Source organism: Mirounga leonina, unplaced genomic scaffold, assembly GCF_011800145.1.
Source record: "Mirounga leonina isolate KUSES-001 unplaced genomic scaffold, KU_Mleo_1.0 Mir_174, whole genome shotgun sequence".
In the NCBI taxonomy this organism is placed as follows: Eukaryota; Metazoa; Chordata; class Mammalia; order Carnivora; family Phocidae; genus Mirounga; species Mirounga leonina.
Genome location: NW_023270451.1, coordinates 9,301,629 through 9,315,123, shown reverse-complemented (window position 1 = coordinate 9,315,123; position 13,495 = coordinate 9,301,629). Strand labels below are relative to the sequence as shown.

Below are 13,495 nucleotides of genomic sequence, written 5' to 3'. Positions count from 1 at the left end.
ATGCGAAGAGGTTGGGTCTACGCCATTTTCACCAAACTAGCTGCAAGATCCTGGGCCAGGTTCTTTTTTTTTTTTTTCCTTTTTTTTTTTTTTAATTATTTATTTGACAGAGAGAGAGAGACACAGCGAGAGAGGGAACACAAGCAGGGGGAGTGGGAGAGGGCGAAGCAGGCTTCCCGCCGAGCAGGGAGCCCGATGCGGGGCTGGATCCCAGGACCCTGGGATCATGACCTGAGCCGAAGGCAGACGCTTAACGACTGAGCCACCCAGGCGCCCCTTGGGCCAGGTTCTTAATCTCTGTTTACTCATTCTTAAAATGAGGATAACACTACCAATGTCTAAATTATTGTGAGAAATAACAGTTAATCCTTCTAAGCACTCATCATGTAGAAGGCACTTGTGTAAGTATCTTACGTGCAGGAACTTGCTGACTTTGAGCAATCGATTATCCCCATTGTATGGATGAAGCACAGAGAGGTTTACCAACTTTGCCAGGGTCACAGAGCTGGGAAGTGACAGATCCAAATTTCAAACCTTTTCAGTCTGACTACAGAGAGGGTATTTCTGCCAATGGTTTACAATGCCTCTCGTTAAATACTGATCATTTTACATCATTATTATCCGAGTGGTTATAATTTCTGGTTTCACTGGCAGGATATAATTACTTATTTAACTTACTCATTTGTTTAAAAAGTGTTGTGGGGGATGAGAGGGATGGGATGGCTGGGTGATAGACATTGGGGAGGGTATGTGCTATGGTGAGCGCTGTGAATTGTGTAAGACTGTTGAATCACAGACCTGTACCTCTGAAACAAATAACAACATATAGCACTATACGTTAAAAAAAAAAAAAAAGAAGAAGATAGCAGGAGAGGAAGAATGAAGGGGGGGCAATCAGAGGGGGAGACGAACCATGAGAGACGATGGACTCTGAGAAACAAACTGAGGGTTCTAGAGAGGAGGAGGGTGGGGGGATGGGTTAGCCTGGTGATGGGTATTAAAGAGGGCACGTTCTGCATGGAGCACTGGGTGTTATACGCAAACAATGAATCATGGAACACTACATCAAAAACTAATGATGTAATGTATGGGGACTAACATAATAAAATTTAAAAGAAGTGTTTGCAGAATCTATGTATGTATATACATTTTACTCAATACTAGGATCTAGCCATAGTAAGTGACACACTTATCTTGGGATGCTTTCAGTTTAATTTTGAACATAAAATGTACATCATGAAATAGAAGACAAAATTATGTTTTTAAAGGGGTCAGATACTATCAACATAAGATACAAAGCGTCCACATCGAGACCTTGACCGGCAGGCACTGGGGGCCATAAGATAGAGATTTGGGTGCTCTTGAACATATAGATTATTGGTGAAATGAAAAAACTGATAAGGTTACTTAGTAAGTGTTGATGGGGAAGGGGGCCCTAAAAACACTGAAGATTCACGAGGAAACGGGACCATCACTTCAATGCCTATTAGGCAATGGCATAAAAAGCTCCTTTAACTTCTATGGGCCTCGGAGTCCTCACTTGTAAAAATCAGTGGACCTTGGTTTAAGAGTATGCTAAGAACTCTTCCCACTTCTAATGTTTGCAGCTTTTGCTGTGAACAAATGTGAACATTGGGAGGCTGCCGAACGTCAACTTCTAGCTTTAAACCTCAGAAAAAAGCCAAGCTTCATAGCTGTCGCTCTGCCATGGTAAATAATTAGTAAGTCGTTTTCTTTTCACAAAAGACCATTCAGTGAGTTTCAGTTGCTTTTATTTATTCTACAGAATTTCAGCTTCAGAAATGTTCTTGCGGTTACTATGTACAGAAGTTCTGCATGGGAGATTTGAGAGAGAAAAACAAAATGGCATCTCTATTACTTAAGAGGAATATTAATGGGGTAGAGAAGATAATGGGCATAATCACAGGAAGCTTCCTGAAGTTTGCCTCTTAGTACGAGGATTTACCTTTCTCCTTGCCTAATCCTTTTTATCCCCCCCTGACTTCATCGGGTAAAACATAAAACGTCACTGAATTATCGTAATAGGAGTGCAGGATAAGGATGCAATACAGAGGTTTGGAAAACTGAAGGAAGAAACTTTGCAAGACACTCTCAGTGTGGTCCCGGAGGAAGCCTGACCAGGGAACTGAGGAAGATGACAGATGATAACCATGCCTCTGCCACCAGCTGGCCATTCCTTCCACCCCCCGGGGAGGATTCTGGGGTTCTGTGTGACTAGGCTAGCAAACAACAGCTACTCTACTCGCTGTGGTTTCCCATTAAGCGTGTGAGAAGCGGAGAAATCACGATCTATACCGGGGGCCAGCTTAACAAATCTTGAAGATTACCATTGGACCCTGAGTAGAACAGAACAGACAGATCTAGGAGCTTTTCTCCAGCTTTGTCCAAAACTGGGCACATGTAGTAAAGACATCTCAGAGACCGAAAGCAGAAGCAAGCACATCTAAGCTTTGCACACAGACAGGGATGGGGGGATGACTAAGAAATCAGTGATATTCGGTGAAATAAATGAGCTTCGCGGACTTGACCCACGGGAGATCATCGGTGTGAATTTACACACTTAGTGTTATGTGAATTACAGAATATTTGTGTATTACATTTTATAATTACATTTTTAATAGATGGTCTATCCTGTATGACAAAATAACAAAACAAACCCCCAGGCATGCTGGGAAGGGCAGGGTGGTGCTCGTTGTTGTAATGTTCCATGAAACTTCCTACCTAAGGATTTCGCACACAAAACACTGCACAGATCTATCGCTTTATGGTAGAGATTTGTACTAAGTTGGATATTTTTTTTAAAGAGCACTAAGCCTAAGAAATGCATTTAAATGCTTAAATGATGAAAACTTCTGAAAATTTTAGAGCGCTTAGTGGAAGGTGAACATTTTGGGTTAGGAAAGATTTAGCCATAATACTTTTGAATAAATGAGTAACATCTAGCTATGGAGTGCTTACTATGTGTCAGACACTGGGCAGTGCTGATGCTCAGTTACAAATGACCCCTGCCTCCATGGAGCCGACAGCCCAGCCAAAGGGCCAACTCGGAGGGCACAGTGAAAGTCTTCTCTCCCTTCATTGCACTTACCACCGCTTGTGTCCTCCTGCCCTGTAATTGCCCCTCCACATGTCTGCTGAGATCTAACTTTTGACCAAGCGGCTCTGAAAAGGAGGCAGCTCCTAGAAACTAGAAGTCTCCATAGAAACTAGACGTCTTTCCCTTCCCCTCCAAGAGACTGAGCTAAGATTTAGAGGAGTGTTGGTTCTCCATTTCAGATGAAACAGTTCAACAAAAAGTAACCCTAAGGAGCTATTAAGCAGTGAGAGTGCACACTCAGTTATGTGATCATATTCCGGAGGGGTTTCCATGTGCTTTCCGTTAGTTACTCAGCATTTTAAGAATGCAATGCTCATTTGTAGGGGCAATGACAAGAAGTTAAGAGCGGTCAAAGGAAGCAATTCTGCCCCGTATCTTCTTTCTAGTTCTGTCAATTTAACAGTCACCCGTCCAGCCTATCTTCTTCAGGAGATGGATGGTTCATTAAGGGGTCTGTTTGTGTGCATGGTGGGGAAAGTGTCCACAAAATCATCCTACGTCTTTATCATTTACTAAGTTAACAGGTTTTTTTAAACTTTCATCAAAAGGTTTCATTCCATACAAACAAGATTTAGAACAAGCACCTGGGGAAAAAAAAAAAAAGCACAAGCACCTGAAAAAAAGATTCTGGATCCTTACAAACGTCCAGCACCATATGGTTAATCATGTTGTTTAGAGCCTACAACAGTCTGACACATAGTAAATGCTCATATGTATATTTTAACGAATGCATCAATGAATAAGTGATTCAGAGTAGTTGATTCCACTGGGCTTGCTGTTTTAGGGTTCACTCTTAAAGTAAGAATACTTGTTGAAAAGATCCCTCTCACTTACTGCAAATTTATGGCTGCTCTAAGAAGATACTGTGTTAAGGGTCCACGCTATGAAACCCCTGTCCTGAATAAATTAACTTCGATTACTTCATTTCTAAAACTTCCTAGATTGAGATGGAAGAAGGACACTTTACAATGGCATCTGTTACATTTCAAATAGAGTAATAATGAAATTCCAGAATAGGACAAGATGAGGCTCCACATGAATATTGTTTAGACTGTGCCCTTAATTTTTTAAAACTAGGACGTGACTGCTAATATCCTTTCTGATGTCCTAACAATCAAAGTGGGAGGAACAGAACATTTATATTTGGAAGATTTAATGAGAAAAACAACATTAAGAGATGAAACTGTGTTTTAAAGCACTGTTCTTATTCCACTTTTAAACTTTACGAGCACTAAACGAAGAACAATGCTTTTCTATTTGGGGACACTCTGGACTCCTTAATGAATGTAGCCAAGCTGTTTGCTATGCCCCTCAATAATGCTTGCCAATTTTCTGTCATTTCCTCTTTCAGATGATAGTGTTTGTGTGACAAAGGTCTCCAAGTATATTTCAAAACATTTTAAACAATTTAACAATGTACCACCAAGCACCTTCTTTAAAGTGTTACTCAATTTCCGCACAGTTAAATTCGTCAGAAGACACAAAACAGAATCCACCTTACCAACCTTCATAAAGAAATGGCTAGAAAGTTCACTGGGAAACCAGTGGTATACTCACTGCCTTTTGTAAAAGAAAAAATTTTTTAGTGGCTTAGCTTCTGCACTTTGCTACAATACAACAAACAGTAACACTATTTATAAATCTATGTTTCTTTCTATATTCTCATGCACTTATGCTAGTTTAAGTCTGTTTCCTTTTTCCTGACAAACAGTTCATTGTTTATGATGGAGAGAATCACTCAACCCAGCAGAATTTAAGATTCCAGGAACCGGAAGAAAACACAGGGTCACTTCACCTGCAGTCACCTCCCCCTTCCTCACTTGAGACTGCTTCTTTTAGGCTGCAGGAAAGTGGTGATACACTTTGCAGTTTCATCCAGAGAGCAATCAAAAAACATAACCAACGGACCAATAAAAGACATTTTCCCTTGTCATTCATTTTAAAGCATTTCTTTTGAATTTCAGAATTCTATGAAGCTTCGTTTATAAATACTAAGAATATTAAATTCTTTAATGAGTAATCTTAGTCATTTGTGCTAAAAGCAAAATTAGCCATAGTCACATCATCATCAGTAGATTATTATGTATATCTTCACTCTAAGAAAAACATATTTGTCCATTTACTGACCTACTCTGCAGTCTTATATGGTCTTTACCACTGATTTGTTAGCCACATTATGCACCTCCCCCACCTTGTATTTTCCTCCCACTTCTGCCTGACAGTGATTCTTCTGAGTTCAAGAGCTTACCTTTTCCCAGGTGAAAATTGTTTTATTATCCTCAAGTGTTTGCTTTCTTTCTCAAACTCTCGGAACGGTTAGCAGCAAAATTGTCATTGTCCTTTACAAAAGGATCGGATTCCAAATAATTAGTGTTTGTTTGCGTTGTACATCATTTGAAAACATTTCTCCTTTCCTTGTCAGGATTACAGGAGTCTCATGTATTGCCCTACAAATCCCACTTTCATTATTTAGTCAGGTGTACCTGAGAACAAGACAGGTTGCCTATTTCTCTTCATCTGATCCACGTCCCACCGGAGTTGTGAGTTCTCACTCAGGGAGTGAACAAGAAGTTAACACTTTTGTAAGCATCAGCCCAAAATGCTCTCCCCAGAATTCAGCACAGCTCCAAGCAACCATTTCCCCAAAGAATAAAAGGAAATGATCTTCTTTAAGGGTAAAGAATTCTACCCAATTCCTTTTGAGACTTTATAAAATAGCATGGGGTGTCAGAAGGGACTGTTTTTAAATCAGCACCTGGTTTTGTCTGTAAGCTAAGTATGTCCTTAAGTTTCCTTTCTGCGTAAGTCACTCCTCTATCATTCTCTGCAGTGTTCTCTGAGCTTATACAGACATACTATGAAACAACCCAGGTAACAAAGTTCTGCTATGTGACAAAACCCCCTCCCTCCAAAATAAGATATCTGGTGCCCAGTCAGTACAATCTGTATGATCACCAGTGATCAGTAAGTATATATATGGAAAGATTTTTTTTTCTTTTTTTCCTTCTAAGAGTCGGCCTATTAAAAGGATTGGATCTTTTAAATTATTTCTTAAATATACTTGTTAGTCTTGACAGTGTGTCAAAAAACATTTTCAGAGTCCCATGAACAAAGGTCATTCAACCTCTAGTCTCATTTAAAAAAAGTTTTTCCAATTTGGCAGAGAAAAATTTAATTGGCCAGATTTTTAGAGTGTCCTTTTCACAAGAATAGTATTTTTTAAAGCCTAGAAGAAGGTATACAGAAATTAAAATAAGATAACTCAGAGTAGATTGGGACAAGCCATATCAACTTAGAGAATCTGAAGGAATAAGATTTCCGGTAAAATCATCATTTTTGAAATAAGAAATTTACATTTTCTGATACTTTCCAAGTCAAAGCCATGAAAATGTGCAAATGGAAATATCATAGGATGAATTTGGAGACTAGTGGAAATGTTACAATTAAGTGTCATTTAGTGTCTATTTAGTTGAAAGCTTACAAATGTTAAAAGAAGCATCCTAAATTATTACAACAGGTAATATGATCTTCCTAAAGAGTCAAAAATGATAGTTATTAATATTTACTAGATGATAACCCATCCACAACAAAGACACTTACAGCCACACCCCTAAGTAAAAATAATTTTGCTCACCAACTTCTGGAGGAGCTTGCTTGCCTAGATGTAGGATCAGAAGTCTGGCTTCAGAGACACTGTTGTAGGAGGAGACGCAGAAAATAAACACATGATTTCCACAGCACAGCAGCTGAGGACTCAAAAATGAGGCACGGGGTCTTGACCATTCATCTGTCTTTAAGGTTATCCTGACATCTGAAAGCCATTGACATCCTGAGCCTTCCAGCACTTTAAGCGCATGCCTAACACGAGATAAATATAGATCCCTGACACCTGAGCCAGATGGAATGAAAGTTAACTTGAAAAATCTCATTCATTTTGTGCTTCAGTTGAGGAAAATAAAACTTTTAATCCCTTTCCTATTAAAACCTTTTATGCCCCTTAAAAAAAAAGTTTCTGTGCTTATGAAACATGAGAAATCAAATAATCATTAGTAATCAATTTGCTTCTCTCCAGATTTACCATTTGTTATGACAAAGTCTCCTTTCTCGTTGAAGTATAAAAGAAACATAATAGTGAATATTAAGAATTATTTACTCAACTTTTTTTTAAGTAACTTATGCAGGTCAGTCCATAAATGTAAATATCTATTTGGTAAACTTTCTGGTATCTTTTCTCTTCTAAGGTGGAGGGGTAATTTGGTCCTGTTTTGTTTGTCTCAGTGAGAGAAAGCCTCATGCATTGCCACGTGCTTTGGTTTAGGTTAATCTTTTGGTAGAGTTGTATAATGTAGTGGATTGAAATTGAATTTTGCGTAGTACTATTTGTAAACATATAAATAAGGTTACCTTTGGCCTGAGAAGCTATGATTAAAGTTATTACTCTGACAATATGATGGCAAAATTTCTAACAATAAATCACTTCCTAGGATTTGTAATTTAAGAATCTCTAATTTTATATTAGAACAAAGTGAGCAGGGGAACTAGAAAAGTCACACTGCTCTCCTTAGATTTTGAGGTACTAAATATTTTCAGTCAATAGTATGTGTTTTACTGAATGGCATTAGAGAAAAATAATGGATTTTGGGTTACCACTTTCTAAATGATGCAGGCCTGTAACTAGCAGCACCTAACATCCAGAAAGGAGAATGGTTCTTTTTTCCAATGACTGAAACCAGTATTTTTGTATTTGAATAATAAGTCCCATGTTTTGAGCACTGTCTATCTTCTTGGCACTTTGCTAAGTAGATATCATATAATCTCATTCTCTTTTCCCATTCCAAAAAAATCCTTTCAAATCAAGTTAATATTTTTAGGTCCCATTTGCAGAAAAGAAGCCTAGAACTTAAAAGGGTAAATACTGACAGTGGACCTATGGCTAATAAGTGACTCATAGGAGAGTCTATCTCATGTAATTTTGACTTGAAAGTATGTTTCTTTCCCATCATGCAATATAGTTACAGGTTAAAAATGAGTTTCTTCCATGCTTTATCTCTACCAGATTAGCCAACCTATGAGTAATACCCAGGCTTCTTCAATTTTTTTAGTTTAAAACAAAGTTAGAGAAAGTACAGAAACGGTCCCTGTGGAGTATCGCTATGACACCAGGAAATGCCCAGAAGCATTATGTTCCCAGCACAAGGAAAAGATAGCTCTGGAAGGCACAATTCTAGCCAAAGATCTTTCTCATCTCTTGCATTTATGTTTTTCAGCTTGTCCTCATGAATTTGTATAAGCAGAGTTTGACCTGCTGGAGCCTGATGGCCACTTCTCAGCCATAACATCATGTCTGGCAGGTGGAGATTGGGCAACGGCCTAGAGGAGGGATAGCCACAGGGCAGAGAGTCAGCCAGTGAGCTTAGCGAACAAATACCAGGGAGATTTTGCATGAGAAGGGGGGTGGGGGGGGCCCATGTTCAACTATCATAGAATGTCAATGTCACCCTGTTCATTCAAAAAAATTATTTTTCCATGTGTGTAAAATGTCTATTATTTGACCTTATTAATAAAATATTTCATCAAAGAACTGAAAAGACAAAAAATCCAGTGAACTCAGGATCACACATATTTTCTATGAATCACAATGAATATCACAGGATGTCTCCAACACTCTAAGCACCATTATCTTTGAATATGGATTATGTCCTATAAATAAGAATAGGAAATCCTGAAATTCCTTTCCATGAATTACCTATTCATTGTCATTAACTTGTTCACTCCCTGCTAGGCACCAATTTATAAGCAGTGGGTGGTGAGAGAGAGGAAAGACTAGTGGTAGATTGAGTTTAAAAAAAAAAAAAGACTACAGGGGCACTTGGCTGGCTCAGTTGGTAGAGCATGTGACTCTTAATCTCAGGGTCATGAGTTCAAGCTCCACATTGGGTCTGGAGCCTACTTAAAATAAAAATTAAAAAAAGACTATGGCTCTGGGATAATGAACGAGGACAAGATCTCTGACCCCCTTCATCCAGAGAATCATCAGAAACTTTCTTCACCAACTATCTTTAAAATTAAACATTTCATCACAGAATGTCAGTTAAACCCAGGACTTCTCCCAACCCCCACAAATCAGTCACCTTTCAAGTGCTGATGAGCCTAAATTTTTGAACCAGACAAAACCAAAACATGTTTTTTGTTGCACACAAAAAGTTTTGTGGCAGAACTTTAAGGCATTCAAGTTGAACCAGTAATCCTGCTGTAAATAGCAGCTCTCACCAGCTGTTGATAGACTGTTCCTCACAAGACGCTATTATGGAATCCCCCATTTCATTGTGAAAATCTTTTCTCAAAACAAGCAGTTCATCTGTACGTATGCAAAACATCATCAATACAGTGGCGTTAAGAGGACTCATTTTCTGTCCTTCCCAACGCGTCCCAGTCCTGTGTCTCTGATGTCCCCAGGGTGCCATTCTTCTTCCAGATATCTTTCTTCTTCATCCAGCCAGCCTCTTCCAGTGGCCTTCATCAAGTATTGGTAACAGAATGGACTTCATCCTTAAGCATGCCATGATGAATGCGTATAGGACTTTTAAACTAATAATATGCCTTAAAAAATTCTCTTCAGAGAAATTCAAATTTTAAATCAAAGATCTGTCCCTCATTTTATATTTCTGTCCATTGTGTAAGAGTTAACAGTAAAGTGTTCTTGAATCCTTGGCTCTGTAACATAATAGGGAAGGAATAGTTTGTAGCCTTGTTGGGAAATTTTGGCATACACCCCTGTACACACTTGAAAACAATGAGAATATTCACCAAGACACTTCAACACATTAACCTTGCTACCCTGTTTTTAGGAAAAACGTATTTGGAAAACGCCCTTGGATTATTATCAGCTTGCTTAAAGTGTATATTCAGGGTCTGAAAGACAATTTTGGGCTTATTTGTAACAGATTCTATTAGTAGACTCCTCTTTACCAGGGTTTTCTATTTGTTTGGCTGTTGGTTGTTTGCATGGAATAAATAATTTCACTCAAAGACCTTCTTCATAAGGAGCATTTTCCTCAGGAGAGCTTGGATAAAGGCTTACTAGTAATCTCTTAACTTGCTCTCCTCAAATCTATACATGTGTGAAATGCCTTTAGTCTGAACATCAGCTTCAGGTAAAGTTTTTCTTACCATTTATTCTCAAAACTGACTCTAGGAGAGAATTCTAGCTCTATGTTTGTTATTCAAAAGTAACGAGGAAACATGGAAATCTATACTATTAAAAAAATCTAACAGAGTCGTTCTCTTTGCTTTTTTTTAAGTCTTTGAGGCCTCAAATTATTGCTAAATTTCATATCCTTATTTTTATCTCCCTTCCAATGTCATCTTCATTAGTCATAAAAGCTTTACCAAGAATTCGCATGAAATATTATAGCCCCAAAGCAGTGTTTTGAGTTGGATGGGTAGTCATTTAATCATTTATTAATCCAACAGCAAGATGCATTGAAATTCTGTTTCTGTGTACAGGATTGTGCTACTCCTTTGGGGAAAAATGCTTAATTAAGAGCCAGAGTTTGTGTTCTCAAGTATCTTATTGTTTATTGAAGGAAGACAAGCACCATTTAACAAATCATAATGTGTTACAATAAACTGGGGTAAGTAATGAAAGAACATGTCATTGTGGTAAGCTAAGCTGAATGGTCAGAGAGGTTTCTCTAATATACATACATATGTATAAATGTTATATATGTGTATGTGATCATATATGTATATGTGCATATAAATTGTAAGCATTTGTTTATATATGTACATGTGTGTGGATATGGATATATATCCATACATATCTATATATCTATATAAATACACATTACATAAGGAAGCCTATATATATGTAGGGAAGCCTCTCTGAACTTTCAGCTTAGCTTATCACAGTGTAACATTCCTTTTCAATTTATTCCAGTTTATCTCAGTTTATGATTATATATTATGATTTCTTAAATAATGCCTGGCTCTCTTCACAAAACAATAAGATACTTGGGAGCACAAACTTTGGCTTTTTATTTACCATTGATTTACAGACACACTAATATCTAAGAGTGAGTAGGTTGTTTTTTTTTTTTAAGATTTTATTTATTTATTTCACAGAGAGAGAGAGAGACGGTGAGAGAGGGAACACAAGCAGGGGGAGAGGGAGAGGGAGAAGCAGGCTTCCCACTGAGCAGGGAGCCCGATGCGGAGCTCGATCCCAGGACCCTGGGACCATGACCTGAGCCGAAGGCAGACGCTTAACGACTGAGCCACCCAGGTGCCCCTAAGAGTGAGTAGGTTTTAAGTGGCAAAGAATTTGGAAAGCATTCAAAGGTAAGAAGCCAGCAACTGTAAGCAGTCTGCCATGGACAGGAAGGAGCACAGAAGATTCAAGTCACTGAAAGCAGAGAGCAGAAGCCCGACATGGTTGGACAAGAGGATAGGGAAGAGTAATAAGAGATGATGCAGAAGAGTTAGGGAAGAGCCAGACATCATAAATACTTGCAGGGATTTATTCTAAGAACAGCGGGGAGCCTTTGAAAATTTTAATCCAGAGAGATACATGATCAAATCTGAATTACACTGGAAAAACAAACTCTGATAGCAGCATGGCTGCTGGGATTGAAGAGAGGTAAGAATGGAAGAATGGGTGTGGAAAAACCAGTAAGGCAGCTCTTACTAACTTGAATGGTAGCCTGACCTAAAGTGGATATAGGAAAAATGGGGGGAAAAAAAGAAAAACATATGGACTTACAAAAATATATTTAGAAGGTAAATTCAACAGAGTTTGGTGGTGGTGGTGGTTGTGGTATATGAGGAAAGGGGAAGAAGAATTAATTGAGGAAGTCTTTAAACTGAAGGTATTCCAGAAATCATTCTAGACACTAACATGCACACTACTCTTCAGATAACAGAAGACATGTAGCTCAGTGATTGGCACAGAGCTGATGCTGAAATATTTCTTGAATGACAGGTGGTATAAATGAATAAGTGAGTGAGTGGAATTAAGGACTTGTGAACAGGAGTGAACAGTTATATTGTGACATGTATCTTTGTTTGTTTGTTTAGGTTATCATAGGCAGTTTTCTCAAAGCTACCCCAAGGGGAGTCATAACACACCAAGTGATACCTCAGAGACCAGAAGGTCAGGGGGATTATCAATTCTCACAGAAGTATCCAGAAAGTCTGAAAGAACCCAGTGCTCAAAGGAAAGAAATTTAGTGACTAGGAGAAATTGTGCAAGACTCTTACACAGACTCTTGCACACATGTGGCTATGTGTCTAGAGCTTGTAATCTAATGGAAACTTGGGTCCCTCTGGACCAAGAGCAAATAATACCCACAGAACATAAAGTCCTCCTTCCAGCACAACAAAACAACAGGCTGGTAGCCAATTATGGTAGCAGCCAAGCAGATGTCCCACTGGTTTTTTTTTTTTTTTAATTCCTTATTTTTTTTTTATTCTTCTGTTAATCCCCATACATTACATCATTAGTTTTAGATGAAGTGTTCCATGATTCATTGTTTGTGCATAACACCCAGTGCTCCATGCAGAACGTGCCTTCCTCAATACCCACCACCCGGCCAACCCATCCTCCCACCCCCCTCCCCTCTAGAACCCTGTTAGTTTTTCAGAGTCCATTGTCTCTCATGGTTCGTCTACCCCTCCGATTTCCCCCGCTTCATTCTTCCTTCCCCTCCCGCTACCTTCTTCTTCTTCTTTTTTTTTTTTCTTAACATATATTGCATTATTTGTTTCAGAGGTACAGATCTGAGATTCAACAGTCTTGCACAATTCACAGCGCTTACCAGAGCACATACCCTCCCCAGTGTCTATCACCCAGTCACCCCATCCCTCCCACCCCACCCCCCACTCCAACAACACTCAGTTTGTTTCCTGCGATTAAGAATTCCTCATATCAGTGAGATCTTATGATACATGTCTTTCTCTGTTTGACTTATTTCGCTCAACATAATACCCTCCAGTTCCATCCACGTCATTGCAAATGGCAAGATTTCATTCTTTTTGATGGCTGCATAATATTCCATTGTATAGATATACCACTTCTTCTTTATCCATTCATCTGTCGATGGACATCTTGGCTCTTTCCACAGTTTGGCTATTGTTGTCCCACTGGTTTTTAAAACTAGACACAGAACCTTGGTTTGTTATAATTATTACTTCCACATTGTAGCATTTTCTGGGTATAATATTTTGTTTTGATGTTATCACGTACTAATCAGCAAATCATCAGGCAATTCTTAGTACTTTCTTGGTGTGTAGTTGTGCAAAGCAGTGTCTAGGGCACTATAGCTCTCTCCTCTTTTCTTTAAGAGAAATGGAAGGATGAAGTAGGACAGTCCTGAGGTC

At 38.7% G+C, this 13,495-nt stretch overlaps 1 protein-coding gene across 2 annotated transcripts in view; it reads right to left on the bottom strand.

Annotated features, from left to right (window-relative positions):
• CD36 (CD36 molecule) overlaps positions 1-6,890 on the bottom strand; it is a 79,167-nt gene extending 72,277 nt beyond the window's left edge. For both annotated transcript variants that reach the window (XM_035020452.1, XM_035020456.1), the window contains exon 1: positions 6,753-6,890. The gene's annotated coding sequence lies outside the window, so the exon portion shown is untranslated. The remainder of the gene's footprint in view (positions 1-6,752) is intronic.
• Between the last annotated feature and the right edge of the window lie 6,605 nt (positions 6,891-13,495).